Source organism: Stenella coeruleoalba (genome assembly GCF_951394435.1).
Source record: "Stenella coeruleoalba genome assembly, chromosome: 21".
Classification (NCBI taxonomy): Eukaryota; Metazoa; Chordata; class Mammalia; order Artiodactyla; family Delphinidae; genus Stenella; species Stenella coeruleoalba.
In genome coordinates this window covers 26,155,749-26,173,533 of record NC_137167.1, presented here as the reverse complement: position 1 = coordinate 26,173,533, position 17,785 = coordinate 26,155,749, and the positions used below count along the sequence as shown (strand labels likewise).

The 17,785-nt window shown below is 41.3% G+C and overlaps 1 long non-coding RNA gene across 1 annotated transcript in view; it reads left to right on the top strand.

Annotated features, from left to right (window-relative positions):
- LOC307179750 overlaps nucleotides 1-17,230 on the top strand; it is a 264,295-nt gene extending 247,065 nt beyond the window's left edge. Inside the window, exon 5 of the long non-coding RNA XR_013825542.1 lies at nucleotides 16,859-17,230. This is a non-coding gene — a long non-coding RNA (uncharacterized lncRNA). The remainder of the gene's footprint in view (nucleotides 1-16,858) is intronic.
- Nucleotides 17,231-17,785: the final 555 nt, after the last annotated feature.

The window sequence follows — 17,785 nt, the reverse complement described above, 5'->3', positions numbered from 1 at the left end:
ATAAAATTGCTTGATTTTAACAAATAAAATGTATCACAACCATTAAATTTTGATATTCGAAAAACAAAGATATAAAGGTTAACACATTGTGTTTTGCAATAGTGATTTTGTAGGAACAGAAGAAGTTCTTTTCCAGGTGATACCAGCACAACCTGTTTCGGCCCCCACCCTCGCCTGTTGGCTGAGGCTCTGGTCTCCCACTTGGGGAAAAAGGGAGAGAGAACATCACTTCAATTTTTTTCATTTACGCAGCGTCTTCATTAGTTCTGAGTGTGGCCTGGAACCAGAAAGCAAATCACATAGGAATGTTCTGGAGAGATTGCTTTGTTTTTTACATTTTTCCTGCAGTTCAGAAGAAACTTATGTACCTTCCACTGCCCACTCAGTTTGACCCCTCAATGAAATTAAGCCCTTATAAATCCTATTGCAATTGCAGTGTACAAATGTTTCTCAATCTTGAGTAAAGTAAAATCCCTACTGAAGGAAAAAATCCAAACCACTGAGAATCTTTCTGGAAGCCCTGGCTAGAGAAATATTGACTTCAGAAACTAAGATTTTGTTCTCCAAATTGGAGTTGTTGCCACAGAAGAATATTGTATTATTTTTGGTTAATCGTGAGAATAAACATCACATCATTGCTGATGAAAGCTAGGAACCAAGAGTGAAAGAGTAGTTCACAGATTATTTCTCAAGTAACTAAAAGCAAAATTTATCTTTCGTGGATGCTAAGCTGCTTTTATCATGATTTCGTGAAGCCTACACTGGGTGCTCAAATACTGTCTGAGGATGAAAGAGGCGAGAGAGGTGTCCTTTGTCCCCTTCTGCATCCTGCGCAGTCTTCAGTCCATGCTCGTCAGTACGGCTGGCCTGGCCATTTCTTTTATCTGTGATGATACGTGAGCCTGAACTTTTCATGCACCATTATTTGTGCATTTTAAGTCGAGTCTTTAAGATATTGTTCAACTGAAAATTCTACTTGTGGTGGTTTCTCAAAGCTCCACTCCAAGTCGATTACAATTACCTGAGGACATTTGGAAAAGTAGAAATTCTCGGACCCACTATCAAAACTCTGACTCATGGTCTGGGGTGGAGCCATCTTCATAACCAGCTTGAGTCTCTAAGCAATAGTCACATATTTGTTAATATTTGTCACTTCACGTGCTCATGAAAATACTAACATTAATAGAGGTTTGAATCAGTTGATACTGCATGTGGCTACTTATGAGGGAAAACCTGAATAGCAGTGGCTTAAATGTGCACGGAAGGGTTTATTTTTCTCACAGGTGATGAAGTCGAATGGGAGGGTGGTTAGGGCTGCAGCGGCTGTTGTGTAAAGTCATCTGTCTCTCAGACTTCCCTCTGTCCTGTCTGCAGTGCCTTCTTTAACGTAAAGATTTCATTCTCATGATGCCAAGATGGCTGCTGCACTTCCAGGCATCAAGCCTGTGTTCCAGGCAGAAGAAAGAGTTGGGACTAAGGGCAAGGATAAGCAGGTCATCTACATTTGATAGTTTTAAGTTTTTTCCCAGAAAACTCACACAGTGGTTTATACTCACATCTTATTGGTCAGGAATTTGTCAAATGTTTACCTCTTAATGAGAAAGAAGCTAGGAAATATGATGTTTTAAACTGGGAACATTGTAAACTTCAACAAAAATTGAGTTTCTGTAGTTAAGGTATAAAGGGAGAATGCTTGTCAGGTGGACAAATTTCTTCCCAAAAGGATACAAGTTCTGAAAATGCCCAGGGCTAAATCCACATGGGACCAAAAAGTATTGCCTGCCCTGCAGTGGGAGGACTCAGTAGCCATGAGTTCTGTGGAGCAAACAAGATGTCTTCTGGTCTGGACATTGCTGCCAGTTCTTTCCAAAATAAATAGAAGGGCTTTTCTTTGTAGCTGTTACCTGTCTCCCACTATCAAATACTCCCTAAGGGAGGCATCTGGAGTTGTCTCATCCTAAGAGCCACACAGGGAGGGACCCGGCTAGGAATACTGACTTGCTCGGAGGGTGGAGGTTTATCGGTGAAAAAGCAGCTGTTAATGAGCATTCCTCTGCTCATCTGATATAAAATCGTAAGAGAAGCTTGTGAAAAGTGAGCAGAACCCATGGTGCACAGCAATAAATAGACTTGATTATACAAACTGTTACAAAAATTTTCCCATTCACCCTTCGTCATATTAATAGTAACTAAATTCCCATTGGGGTTAATAGGAATAGGAAATGTTGTTATAAAACTATATTGACAACTTGCCGCATTTTGACTGGTGGTTATTCTAAATAATAGGGTAACCCGTTCTTGTAACTTTAACATCATAGCACCTTTAAATTGCTCCATAATTTGTGTTGGCGCACCTTTTCTTTTCTAGGACTCTTTGAAATTGTAGGTGTGAAAATTTGACTTACAATCATAGTCACATTATCAGGGGCTCGGCTACTTCTATAAGCAGGTTGTACAGTAGAGAAAACTTCTTTTTCCTGCTTGTGGACATCTCAGGTAATCCTTTAACACGTAAGGGAAGACAAGGGGTTTGAAAAGTTAGTTTGAAAATCTTTCTTTACTCAAAAAAAAACAAAACAAAAAACATGTTAAACAATAAAAAAGGCTTCTCACCCTACTTCTCATGTAAAGTTTCTCATGTAAGTTCTTCTCATGTAAAGTTTCTAAAGAGGAACAAAGCTCACGCAGACAGAGCAGTTGTAATGATCAAAAGGGAGCACAACAAATCTGAAAAGTAAATTCAAACAGGGAAATAGATAAGACCATTTCTTGACCAATTTTCCTTCCTTTTGGCAAAAGTAAATCAAATACGAAAGCTTCTCGTTTGTCATTGTTTGCATTCCTCAGAAAACTGTTGCCAAACGAAGCTAGGTGATTAGCCGAGTAATAGATTCTGTTTTGATTCTAAACAACCCACCTGAATCTACAAGTACGACCCTGTGGAAACCAGAATATAACTCCGTGCTGGACAGTGCTCTTCGGGAGCTGCTGACGATTTAGGGCCCCTTCATTCTTGCAGCTGATTATTCTGCAGTGGTTTGTGTCTGAGGATGCCGAACCTTGCAGGTTTCTGCCTCAAAAAGAGTTAGCGGCCACAGTGCCTGGCGTGGCCTGAGGACACGGACGCCTGGAATTGCAAGCAGTGGATTTGAACACCTGGGTGGAGGGATGGTGTTCGTTTAAGAGACTAAGGAGCTGCTGTAGATCTCCCTGAGAAACGCAAAGCATGAAATACGAACTCTTTGTTATCATTATAAATGGAATGCTCTACCATTTACAAGGGAAAATCTATGTACGTAGCTACAAACTTTGCACATATTTTATCCAGTCTGGGGCTTTTATTTGCATTCTGATCTTTTGTCACAAAAAGCATTAAGTTTGAATATAGAAAATGCATCACTTTATCTTTCATCATTCTTCTCTTTTGCATCTACACTGTTTTTCTGTTTGTTTTTTTTGCGGTACGCGGGCCTCTCGCTGCTGTGGCCTCTCGCGTTGCGGACAGGCTCCGGACGCGCAGGCTTAGCGGCCATGGCTCACGGGCCCAGCCGCTCCGCGGCATGTGGGATCTTCGCGGACCGGTGCACGAACCCGCATCCCCTGCATCGGCAGGTGGACTCTCAACCACTGCGCCACCAGGGAAGCCCCTGGGACTGTGGTTTTAATACAACCTGGAAACCAGTGACCCCCCTCGAGGTTACGTCTCTAAGCCCCAACTGCCTATAACTTTCCTAGGCTTTCAAACTCACGTTCAGCTTCTTGTCCCTCATATTTTTACTCCAGAATCCTATGTGCAACTGCTTCCTTGATACTTTGTTTGGGTATCTGATAAGGACCCAAACTTAATACCTGGCAAGCTGATCATTTCCTCCCAATCCTGTTCTCCTACAGTTCATTCCCAGTACAGCGTGCAACAGGAATCTTTCTGCCCTGCAAAAGTGACATTTTTGTTCATTTCAAAGGATCTATAGATATTTCTAACAAAGTTGCTTTGAAAAGTTAGAAATCTCACTTAAGATTAAAGATTATTGGAATCTCATGGCTATTGCTCCATTTATTTTGTAAATAATGCCGACTTAAAATTCAAATGCTGGGCTTCCTCTTTTAAAAAGAGTCTTGAGATGGAAGAAATGTTAAAGTTCTTCATTATACAATATTAGAAATTTTTCAATGGGTAAGATACGTTCCCAAATTGCATTCAAAGTAGGAGTGTAATAATTTATTCATACGTTAAGGGAATGGGGTTGTGATGGTATTTGATAAAGCTAAGCTAATTAGCTTTCTCAGAGAGGTCAAAATACAAGTACCTTTATCACGTTTCTCTGACCTTCCTGAGATCCTGGCCTTTTTCAACAAATGATAACCATAGCAATTAAAACTTGTAATTAAGTCATAATTCCTTTTTAGTGGACAGATCTCATGTTTACTCATTTTATCTACGTGGTTTCCTTTAAAGCCATCATTTTAAGCCAAAGCCAGTGCAGATAAAGAATCACTTCGGGGAATTTATTTTCTCACAGTAAGGGGTATTATAAAAATCATGAGAGCGACATTACTGTTGATTTAATGTCTGAGCAGCAACCTGTCCATTTACTTGTACGGAATTAAGATATTCGAGAATAAACCAATGTGACCAAAACGTACTTGACAACTTTGGTGTATTTTTTAAGCATTTGATCAACCTCCTCGGAATGAACTCTGGTGTCAACTTGCGCGTTTCTTGAGGCTGTTATTGGGTTTTTTGCGGGGGGGAAGGAGGGTTGTTTGTTTTTTTGTTTTGTTTTAATTTTTAGTTGATTTACAGTGTTGTGTTAGTTTCAGCTGTACAACAAAGTGAATCAGTTATACATATACATAAATCCACTCTTTTTTTTTTTTTAGGTTCTTTTCCCATATAGGCCATTAGAGTATTGGTCCCTGTGAGTAGAGGTCCCTGTGCTCTACAGTAGGTCCTTATTAGTTATCTCTTTTATATATAGTAGTGTGTCTATGTCAATCCCAATCTCCCAATTTATCCCTCCCCTCCCCCTGCCTCCCTAGAAAGAGAGTGTGCATGTCAAGACTTTTTTCCTTGGTTCTAATTTCAGTATGACTGACATTGTTCAAGTTCACAAATCTTGAGTGTACGGCTTGATCAATTTTTACATTTATTTATGCCTACGGAACCACCACCAAGATCAAGAATGTTTGCACTGCCCCCACCCCCAGAAGACTCCCTTTGTGCCACACCAATAAAATCTTCTGTCGGCATCAAAGGTACTGCCATTCTCACCTCTGTCTCCATGCATTAGTTTTGCCAGTTGTTGAACTCTAAGAAACGGAATCAAACAGCTGTCTATCTGATACTTTAATCCATTTTACAACAGTCCAACCAGGTGTTAATCCAGCCTGTGCTGGAACATTCCTGGGTAGGAGACGCATCACTTCTTGGGGTAGTTCAGACTCTTTCAAGGTTTTCTCAGAAAAACATATGCCTGCCAGTTGGTCTAGATTTCGCCTCCCAGGACATCCAAGACAATCATGTCTGTCTTTGTAACAATATTTATTATCTTTGGGAAAACAGCTATCAAATGCAAATTGGTATATCTGTATTTTAAAACTTAATTTAATAGTCATTTACTGTCCCAAAGGAAGTAGAATCACCCGAAAGAGTGTTAATATTTTGAACAAAACATATAAGACATGAGGTCCAATTCTCCCTACAAATCTAGGAAGGTGCTAGGATTTTTTCTCCCAGATGTGTGATCTTTCTTTACACCCAGGTCTTCCTCTGTTGAAAGGTTAGGCCCGGAGTCATCGTTCTGAATAGCAGAAGAGGCCACAGGGCAGTGGTAGGTCAGTGGCAGTATAATTCCTGGGAAACCCAGAGCCTTCCCCTCTAAGTGTCTCCATATGGTGCCGGCCCTTCCTACCAAGGAGCTATTTCGTAGCAGAAAGGTCTCCTGTAAGCTTGGGGAGGGGTCCTGCTTGAGCTGGTTACAAACACCCAGCAGAACTTACCTGGGGATGTTGGCTGCGCTGACCCCCGCTTGAATGTATAAGAAGTACAGGATAGTGGGATTGGGCCACAGAGGCCTGCAAGCCCAGGTGAGCATTGCCTGGAACAAAGAGGTCAGGAATGACACACTGTGGCTGCATGACTTTCCAGTGCGTGACCCCAGTGATGACCACACACTGGTCATTTTGGGGAGAAGCAGGCAGTGCATTGCATTCTCAACCCAACCACAGTTCTGTGGCTGTAGAGGCATTTGTGGACAATGACTCCCCTCTTCCCTGGCGCCTGTGCTTGTTGCTACACAGGGTGACCGTCACCTGGCTCTGCCTTTGAAGATGACCCTGCTCAAGGTGCCAGCCTCACCAGGTGTCTGGCAGCAAGGACCAGTGAGTGTCCAGCGTCTCCATTCAGGACTGGATGTTCCGACAGGGGGAAAAACTATTGGACAAATTCCTACACTATTGATGATTAAAAACTCAGCAAGTTAAGAAAAGAGGGAAAATACTTCAACTTGATACAGTGCATCTATGAAAAAAAGAAACAAAAAACCCAACTGTGGTTAACATCATACATCATGATGAAAGACTGAATATTTTCTCCCTTATATTGGGAACAAGGCAAGGATGTCTGCTCTTACTATTCATATTCAACATAATACTAGAAGACTAGTCATTGCAATAAGGCAAGAAAAGAAAATGAAAGTCCTTAGATTAAAAAGAAATAAATAAAGCTATCTCTGTTTGTAGATGCCATGATTATCTACATAGAAAATTCCATGGACTCTAAAAAGAAAAGAAAAAAATCATAGAACTAATAAGTGAAGTCAGTTAGGTTGCAGGATACAAGATCAACACTCAAAAGTAAATTGCATTTTTACATACTAACAAGAAATATGTAGAAGCCAAAATTTTTTTTTAAATACAATTTATAATTACTCCAAAGTAAATAAATTATTAGGTAAAAACGTAGAGCATCTTACACTTGAAACCAAAAGCAAAATCTGTACTGGAAAAATTAATAAATTGGACCCCATCAAAATTAAAAGCTTTTGCTCACAAAAGACCATAGGAAAGGAACGAAATGACAAACTACAGAAAATATTTGCAAACCACATCTCCAACAAGGAGCTTGACTACACATGGCAAACAAACACATGAAAAGATGTTCAGCATCAACTCACATGGATTTAATTCTCTTTATTCATAGGCAGATCTCATCAATGTATTTCTCGTAAATGCATTTTCAATACGTGTCTTTATGTAGTAAAATATTTGAGACTGTCAGTGCAAAAATATTTATTGCATTCCCACACTTTTGTAACCATCTGTTGGATGAAATTTAAACTCCAAGGAGTTCTTCTTAATAGTTAGAAATACTCTCTAATGACATCTTCCACCCAGTGTTTCTGTCAAGAATGCTGTTGTCAATCTGTTTACTGTTCCTTTATGTCTGCCCACACCTGTTTTCACAAAGCCTCCACCCGAAGAGGGCTTTGGCTCTTCAAAGCCATCAAGCCCGGCTCCACAGACTCTGCGACCAGCTCTGGGGCTGCTCTTTCCTTCCACAAAGGAGCAGACAGTAGCTTGTCTCAGAGCAGCTCAGAAGAGGGAAAAAAGCAGAGCATAAACAAAAAATTCCTCCTCCATACTCTCCCACAGTTCAACGAGAGCTAAACAGGCTCCAGTATATCCAGAGGCTTCTCACTTTAAGTTTTTGGTAATTTCCTGGTATCCCCAAGCTTTCCTTTCTCATCTGTTACTGCTTTTAACTTGATTTTGAGGGGGAAAGGAGCCAGCACCTTGAGCTAGTTTGCCATTTTTACAGGATCCGGCAGCTCCTGACTTTCTTATTTTGTGTTAAAATATTACGAATGGAGAGAGTTTGTTTCAATTCTGACTAGCTGAGAGCAATCTTTACATTTCACAGATGTAGTCTGGTAGGAGACTTACTTGTTTTGTTTTATTTTGTTTTCAGTTATTACCAATCTAGGCAGCTCTTTTGATTAAAAAGTGGTCAGTAACTCCTTATAAGCCTTGTACTTCTTTGTGTGGGGAGTACATTGACTAGAATGTAGAAGGCCCAGAATTAACACCTCTGGGTTTTTTGTTTCCCACATCTTTGGGATATGGTAGCTTTAACACTTAAATTAATAAATTTTATTTATAATAATGAAATATAATCTCTCTGAAAATGAAGACGTTTGTGTATAATACACTCCACCTTTACTCTGAAATCCCCACCAACGTTATTGGCAAAGGGAAATATATTTTTCCTAGTTAATATTTGCATTTACAAAAAATGAAGTTGATAGAAAATTAAGCAAATTACTTTTTATGTGTTGATGTCAGTAGGTGACATGATATAGTGATTTATTCAAGATTCCCCCCAAATTATGGAAATTTTAGAAATGTCCTCAGAAGAACAGAAGTAAATAAATGCTATTCAGCACAAGTGTCATTTTGTGGAATTCAAGGAATAATAACCACATTATCGTAGAAATCAATCTGGAATATTGACCAAGTATTTTTTAATGTTTTGAGGGTTTTGGGATGGATGAATGGGGACCAGAGTCTGGCTCCTGAGCCACTGGGACCTGGGAACACCTGCCTGCTTTTCTGGGCTCAGCCTTGACACAGGCCGGGACACTGGGCAAATGGATTGACCTTTCCATGCTCCAGATTCCCCACTTTTATAATCGAATTGCATGCACATTCTCACACAGCCTGACACCACTGGTATGAGTAGGAATTTCAAAACCATCTAACACTTTGTGTTCCTAGAGGTAGCACACTTAGGCCTTCTCGGTTTGTTATGCCTTCTTGTCAAGAAACACTGTGAAGTTGGAGCCCACATAGAAAATCTGCTCCAGCTGTCAATCAAGTGTATACAGATACACTTTTCAAATTATCCAGAAAAGTGTTTATTAAGAGAAACGTTTCTTAAACAGACTGGGCTCAACCAACAGGATATCAAATATCCAATTTTTTTTTTTTTTTGGTACAGAAATCAGGAATTTCATCCAATGTTTCATAATGATTTAGCTTAGATATCTTCAAAACTCAGGTTCTTTCTAACTTTCTAAAGAGATAATGCCAGCTTTCATACAGGGACATTCTTAACGAGAAAACTAATTTAAAAATTCACTCTGTTCATGGGTCTGTCTTCCTAGATAAATGTAATTGCAGGGTCCTTTTGTACCTGTCTGTCGGAGGCTGCTTGTGTTTTTTAATTTACAATTTATTTTCCATATAATTTAATATCAAACATTGCTTTGTCTGGCAGGAATATTTTTAAAGAATTTGTATTGATTACCTTGCTTCTCTGATAAGCAAACCTTAATTTTATCCCAGAATAATAAGAGGAAAAAAATGCCCATGTTAAAATTGCTTTTTTTGGTTGTTTGTAATTTCTGGCTTTCAGATGGGGCCCAGATAAGATTCTCTGATGGGGCAGAAGGCAGGGCTGGGTCCCACTAAGGCTGCCCTTCAGGGTGACCCAAAGTCCAGAGGGTCAGCTGCCTCATTCTTACCTCCTCTTGAAGCAACAGAGACTACTTCCTAAGAAAGGCCACTTGGACTTATTAGAGTGGGATGTAAACAAAGACTCTCTAAGAGGAGCCTTTATTAAAAGCCTTGACTTCCAGACAGTGGACGGAGAGGAGGGGAAGCCTACAGGTGTGGAATGCCTGAGTCAGGTCCTGAGCTGGTAAATGGAGCAGTAAAAATGAGAACTAGAATTCGCTTATAAAAAATACATATATAGGGCTTCCCTGGTGGCGCAGTGGTTGAGAGTCCGCTTGCCGATGCAGGGGACGTGGGTTCGTGCCCCGGTCTGGGAAGATCCCATATGCTGTGGAGCGGCTGGGTCCGTGAGCCATGGCCGCTGAGCCTGCGCGTCCGGAGCCTGTGCTCCGCAATGGGAGAGGCCACGACAGTGAGAGGCCTGTGTACCGCAAAAAAAAAAAACATATATAAGTGTGTGTATATATATATATATAATATACATACTGTATATTATATATAATCATGTAGTGTATATATATATAATTACACATATAATATTAAGGACTATCCTTCTACAGATGTAAAGTTTGGAAAAAAATTTATTTATTAAAGAACATAAAACCCTATAATATAAAATCAGCACATATTTTCCATTATCTTTTGCACATTCTAGCGTGCTTTGGAAATTTACACCTTCCCCCCAAAAAAGAAATCAAATTGTTTTGCATTCTTGAGTCAGGACTTTGCTGATTTCAGTTGCAGTGGCCACAAGAATGGATATAAAAATATAGATTTCCTCTGCTTATTCAACAAATCAGTCAGTCTCGTATTTATTAACTAAGCCACCATTATGAACCATGAGTGATAGTTCATGGTGGGAATAACAAAGAAACGCAAAGCACAGTCAATGCCCTCTGGATGGCTACTTAGAGGAAAATAAACCCTTCAACCAAAGGACTGCACCACCAGGCAAACACGCCGGCACAGCTCACACCCCAGTGTCAGGGCTGATCCAGAAAAACTGAAAGCCCATGAATCTGAGAGTGAGTATAAGGCCAGAAACCATGATGGATGAAACACGGTGGGTGTTATCAGGGCTTTGGTCATCGTTTTCACAACAGAAGGGAGTCAGATTAGCATGCTGTCCGACTTAGGCTTGAGCAGTGACGTTTGTCAACTAAATAAGAAGGAAACTCGGGAGAGAGCTGCAAGGAGGAAGCTGAGAGATAATTGCTACGAACCAGGCAGGAGTGACCACGGCTTTTTAAAGATTGATTTTTAATTGGCCAGAGGTCACGTGCTAAATGAGTTGGGTCAGGTACAGTTTAAAGACAAAAGGCTGAAGCCAAAATTATACATATTGGCTTACAAAAAAGAGAGATAGAAAGACAAAGGCAGGAAGAAAGAAGGAAGGGTGGCAGGGCGGGAGGAAAGGAGGGAATCTCACTGTGGATTACGGGAGAAATGATTGGGAAACTCACTGCATACTTTCAGATGTGATTACTGGCCATATCTGTTGACATGGACCAAAGATGTCTAATGCAATTTCCATCAGGAACTATGAGTTTATGCATTAGGACTTTGGATTTTACACTTATGGTCGAAGATTTTTGAGACAATTTATATTTTTTATTGCCTTTATTTCCTGACTTTAATCAGAACATCTTAGTTCTTTGCCTCTGAGATTTCTACAGTGTTTCTGGAGATTCTCCCCATCTTGTATGAAAGCCAGACATCAGCTCACCACTCTGTTTAGGGTTTTCAGAGCAGAGCCTTGGAGAGCAGCGGGAGGAAAGAGGCAAGATCCTCTATCTTCTGGAACATTGTCACCTTCAGGGCACATGGCTTGTTGCCCTTGAGAACAGCAGACCCTGAGCTGACCCCCTGCAGAGGCAGCAGCAGAAGCCAGAAATCATGGCGATCAAAGAGCAGAGGGGCCCTCAGTCTCTGCCCCGTTCCTTGCTCTGGGATTTCGTCAGAGCAAAGTCCCCTAATCACTGAGGTGATGTAAGTGGATTTGGGATAATAAATAATTAAATGCAGTACTTCTTGCACCCTTGAATTTGCAGACTAGAATTGCATCTCCCTACCTATTTTCAATGACGCAGACAGTGTCTGTCCAGATTAACAATGACCCAAAAAGTTTCATCTGCAACTCAAGTTCCGTCTTTACCTCCTTCAAATATAAACAATCCAGGATCAACAGAAGGCTTCTCAAGTGGAAATGTATAATGTGACCAAGGCACTAAGGCGTGATTTAAAGTGGCAGGAAGAAAATAGGCTGAATTAAAGAGGTCTCATGTCCATCAGGACAAATTCTCTGACATTGACTTGCTTGAGGACAGAATATTTTTTTTAATTACACAGAAAGGTATAGTTTGATATTTTGTTGCTGATTAGAGACCCTCAGCTCTTCTTCCCCATCCCCACTTTCACTCCACAGCCGTGTATTATTTGGCTGAACAGAGAGTAGAGAGGTGATAGGGATAGAGATGATAGATGATAGAGAGATGACAGATGATAGAGAGATGATAGATGATAGAGAGATGATAGAGAGATGATAGATGATAGAGAGATGACAGATGATAGAGAGATGACAGATGATAGATGATAGAGAGATGACAGATGATAGAGAGATGATAGATGACAGATGATAGAGAGATGATAGAGAGATGATAGATGACAGATGATAGATGATAGAGAGATGACAGATGATAGAGAGATGATAGATGATAGATGACAGATGATAGAGAGATGACAGATGACAGATGATAGATGATAGAGAGATGATAGATGATAGAGAGATGACAGATGATAGATGATAGAGATGACAGATGATAGATGATAGAGAGATGATAGATGATAGGGAGATGACAGATGATAGATGATAGATGACAGATGATAGATGACAGATGATAGAGAGATGATAGATGATAGATGACAGATGATAGAGAGATGATAGATGATAGATGACAGATGATAGATGATAGAGAGATGATAGAGAGATGACAGATGATAGAGAGATGATAGATGATAGATGACAGATGATAGAGAGATGATAGATGATAGATGACAGATGATAGATGATAGAGAGATGATAGAGAGATGACAGATGATAGAGAGATGATAGATGATAGAGATGACAGATGATAGAGAGATGACAGATAATAGATGATATATGACAGATGATAGATGATAGAGAGATGACAGATGATAGATGATAGAGAGATGATAGATGACAGATGATAGAGAGATGGTAGATGACAGATGATAGAGAGATGATAGAGAGATGATAGATGATGAACAGAGGTGATAGGTAGATAGATAGTAGAGATAAGTAGATGATAGATGATATAGATAGAAAAGTACATAGAAAGAAAGAAGGAGAGAGAGATAGATACATAGACCCTCTACTATCTCAAGAGACCCTTGAAGTCAGGGGTAATGTCAGATTTATCTTTGTGGCCCCAACACTCTGCACGATGCCTAACATGCCCAGTTACTTAGTATTCCTTGAGCAGAGGCAAAATCAAGTAATCGTGGTCGTCTTAGGAAAATCATTTAGTCTTTAACCACCCCAATTTCCTTAGCTGTCTAATGAGGATTTTAAGCGTTCTGAGCTCTCTGCATTCTAAGATCCCTTTCAAGTCTGAAACAAATTAGGAAACTGTAAACTATTCTTTCTGGAGTATATCCCAAGCCAGAAAGACCCCTTTTCTGCCCTCGCGCACCAAGCAGGGATGCTCTTGTAGCCACTTCGTGTGCAGTGTCCTGAGTGATCAGACCAGGGTGCTCGTCTTGACTAAGCTGGGCCACTTGGCATCTGCCTCCTGTAAACCCAGGGAGAGGGAGAGAGAAGGAGAGACAGAGGGAACCAGAGGCAGACCCCGTCCTCACCCTCAAAGGCGGCACTCAGGGTAGGCTTGGGTGCCGGGAGGTGGTCATCCTTCCCCACAATGTGGCCTGAAAACTCAGAGGCCCCATCTGCCAGCCAAGGCCAGAACGGGGCAGACACACCTGCCGGGAGAGCAAGGGCGGCGTGAGGGGAGCCCGCGCCCTCCCTTCGCTGCTGCCCGAGCCAACTGCATGCAGCCCAAAGGCATCCCCAGCTTCCGATTAAAGAGTTCTTTCAGGTTTGGTCATTTCCAGCCTAAAATGTCTCAGACTGCTATCAATCCCAATTGTACTATTTATTGTATCAGCATTTATTAAATTAATTCATGACATAAGAAAGAGATATTAGATTGTTAAAGAGGTAATTAAATACCATGAATAGAATTTCCACATCTTTTCAATTGCAAGCTTTGACATTTACTTGGAGCTCATGATTGCAATAGGACCTTTGTTTGCTGCCAGCGCCTGTGTGTGCCCTCTGCTGTCTCCGCCTGTTCAAGCTGTAAGGGAGCAGGATGAACAGTGCCTCCCCAGAGCTTTGTAGAGATAATCCACTTCATCACCGAACACCAAAGTATGATAATTAGAGCGAATAAATACATTCGGTGGTTCTTTGGCATCCATAAATAGAAGAGGATCCAAAACAAAATTATAAAGAAAGGCAACGCAGTAGAGACCTTGTTCTATATATCAGTGTGCTGGTAACATTACAGGTACACAGTACAAGGACCTATGATTTGCAAAGAGGTAAACGTTACATGTAAAGATAAAACATGCCTCAGAAAAATAAGTAGGAAATTATTATCAGAAAAATTCCTTCTCTGCATTGCACCAGTGACCTACCTGCTCATATGCCTCCCAAGGCAGGAATCTCTAATCCCAAATGACGTGCCCTAGTGATTCAAGGTAAAGATTTCCCCAGCGTACCGCCCATCAACCTAAAGATGTTCAGAATATATTTTTCTGCTCTTTTGTTAAAAAATTATGTATTCCCTGCTCTGGCATAATACAAGATGCACAGCACAAAGAGAGAATTGTCAGAATATGAAAAACCACCCTCATTTCTGTCTAAAACATGTAGAGGATAGACGCTTAAAATCTGCAAAGAAAAAGAGTTCAAGTAAGTGTGCTTGAACTAGGGAAGATGACGACTAAACGCATAACTTTAATGGTGGGACTGAGACTAGTTTGAAATTTGCTGCACTCAGATCAGGGGATTGTCCTATGTCCTTGGCTTTGCGTGCAGTCACATATACTCAGTATTGAAATGCAGTGTCCAGAGTAGAAGTGACTGCCTCAGTCATTAATTTATTTGCCCAATCAATGATTAGTCACTGACCTGCAATTCTGTAACAGGCCCCGAGAGAGGGAACGGGGACACGGGTGGACAAGCTGATGACCCATGTCTTCATGGGGCTTGGTGACTGGAACAGGAAACAGGTAGTGTTCAAATCCCCGGAAGTACAAAGAGAGGTCTCGAAAGAAAAGGATAGTTAGAGAAGAGTGTGTTTCAGAAGCTTTCTACACAGTACGGAAAGGAGTATCCTGAAGTCCCTAGGGAGGAAATCATGCTTGAGTACATCTATCAGTTATGCATAGAAATTAGCTGGTGGGAAAGGGGTGTGTGGAGAGAGAATACTCCAGGAAAATACCAGATAACCACAGGTGCAAAAGCCCTGGGGCAGGAGGAGAGCCTGGGTGCCAGTGGCAGTAGGAGGTCATTGGTTTAAGCAGAATTTTTTTGATGATGTTCAAGGGCAGGGGTCCTGACAGCTTGGGGAATTTGTGAGAAAGTGTTAGAAGTGGTACAGTGGCTGCCCTCCAGATTAAACTATAAAAAGTATGGGAAATATTTTGTAAAATGTAAAGATTCCTAGAAACGCTAAGTCCTTCAACAAATACCTTCCATATGCCTCCCAATCTGATGGATTCTCAGGACATTAACAGCCACGCCTACCAATGCCACCAGCTTATCTGCTGCAATGGCCCCCTGCCCACAGCTCTGTGAAGACTGGGACCGAATTCCTCCCCACACTCCCAGAGCGAGCGTTCCCAAAAGGAAAATCTCCCACCTCACTCTTCCGCTCACAGTCCTTCAGTGGTCTCCCATCATGAGCAGAGTTACAAAGAATGAAACAGCTTTTAAGCTGACACGCAAAGCCCGAGAGCAGTGCCACCCAATGGCATAGAATGAGTCGCCCATTAAGGAGCACCTTAATGTCCCCTACAAGACGCGTTAACAGCAGAAACAGAAACAGGTGGAAAGAATTTTAATAATCTATTTTATTTAATATGTCCAAAATATAATTATTTCATTGTGTATTCAATCTAAAAATATTAATTAGATGTTTCACATTATATTTCATTTTAACTCTTCTAAATCCAGTGTGCATTTTACACCTACATAAAAAAATAAAGAGCACCATCTTCACCGTAGCAGGCGAATTGTTGTTCAATTATGCATCAGCAATGTGGAAGGAAGTCAGGGGGTCATTCCTAGAAATAAAACGCTCCACCATCCGATATGATTAAAATGCTGGGGCTTCCCTGGTGGCGCAGTGGTTGAGAGTCCGCCTGCCAATGCAGGGGACGTGGGTTCGTGCCCCGGTCCGGGAAGATCCCACATGCCGCGGAGCAGCTGGGCCCGTGAGCCATGGCTACTGAGCCTGCGCGTCCAGAGCCTGTGCTCCGCAACGGGAGAGGCCACAGCAGCTAGAGGCCCGCATACCGCAAAAAAAAAAAAAAAAAAAAAAAAAAAAAAAAAAATGGAGCTAAGCTCTGGGCTCAGGTGGTTGTAAGAAGCCTTCCCATGTACAAAGGACTCAGGCGTTCAGGCCAGGTGTTCACGTACTGGAGACTACTACATCCTATTGGTTGTCCAGCTTACTTCCCCTTTCAATCTTGTAAAAAACACAACTTGCCGTCAAGTACCAAAATGCCCTGAAGGGGACAGTATAGCCTCTGCTAAGAAGCACTAATTTAGGTAAAATCATATATTCCTTTGAGTTGATGTCCCTGTGGGTGCATGTGTAGGTAAGACACCTCACTAGGGTCAGTGGTGTTGAAGGGACCATCTTTCTCATGATCACGTTGTTCTCTGCCCAACCTGGGAAACCTCACAGAAAGCCCGTTCCTTCCTTATTCCCACTCAAATCCAGTCTGTCTGGCGGGGGTGGGGGGCTGTTCAAGTCACATGCATTCCTAGAAGTCAGTCCTGGCTTTCTTTGGTCCAAAAGGTCCTTCTCCCCCTCTGCACTCTGGGAGTTCACGCTTTACATCCACTGTTTAACCTGCAACATCCATGTCTTCTTTCCCCAATCGTATTAGTCTTGGCTCTTCAGATAAAGTGTGAGCTTCTTGAGGACGACGACTGACTTTTTTCTGTCACCCACAAAGCCCTGAAGTATGATGACATGAAGGGGGTTTTGATATTTGTGACCATTGAATGCTTTTCTCTCCCGCACAGGTCGTGTGAGATCTGTATTTCTGGTTATCATCCGATAGAACACACGCCTTGTCAATGTCCGTGTCCAGCAGATTTGAGAAAAGGAAATAAATGGCATCAGTTAAAGAGGTAAGAAAGTCATGGAAACGCCCTTTAATTTTCAAATCAATAATAATGCAGCTCAGACATAGCAACAGATTTAAGAAGCAATTAGACTCAAATGCTGCAGGATGATTTATGTGCTTAATTAAAGACTTATAAGAATTCATTAGGAAGTTGTATAAATTGTCTTTGTTCCTTACATCTGGATTATTTACACCTACAAACTCATACTTATGGAAGAAAATGAAGGCACTCTATCACATTTTTAACTACAGTCAAAATAGATTCTTGGAAGCCTGCTGATGTGAAAATTATACTTTATTTCTAAGTTAACTTTAGGAAATCGGCCACTTGTTTTCCATTTATGCATTACATTTTTACCAGAAATTTATTATGATGTCATAGTTTGGCTCTCAAAGGATGGAACCTTTGCTCACCAAAGATGGTTGCTATAGATTAAATGTTTGTGTCCCTCCAAAATTCATACTTTGAATCCTAACCCCCAAGGTGATGGCGTCAGCAGGTGGGGTCTTTGGGAGGTGACGAGGTCATGAGGTTGGAGACCCCCATAAATGGGATTCGTGCCCTTATAAAAGAGACCCCAGAGAGCTCCCTTGCCCCTTTCTCCACGTGAGGGCACAGCAAGAAGATGCTATTTATGAACCAGGAAGGGGACCTCACCAGGCACTGCATCTTCTGGGCCTTGGTCTTCACTTCCAGATGCCAGAACTGGGAGAACTAAATGCTGTTGTTCATAAGCCACTCAGTCTCTAGTATTCTGTTAGAGCGGCCCAAAGTAAAACAGTGGTCAAGTATCACATTTAGTTTATTTTGTGAAAAAATAAA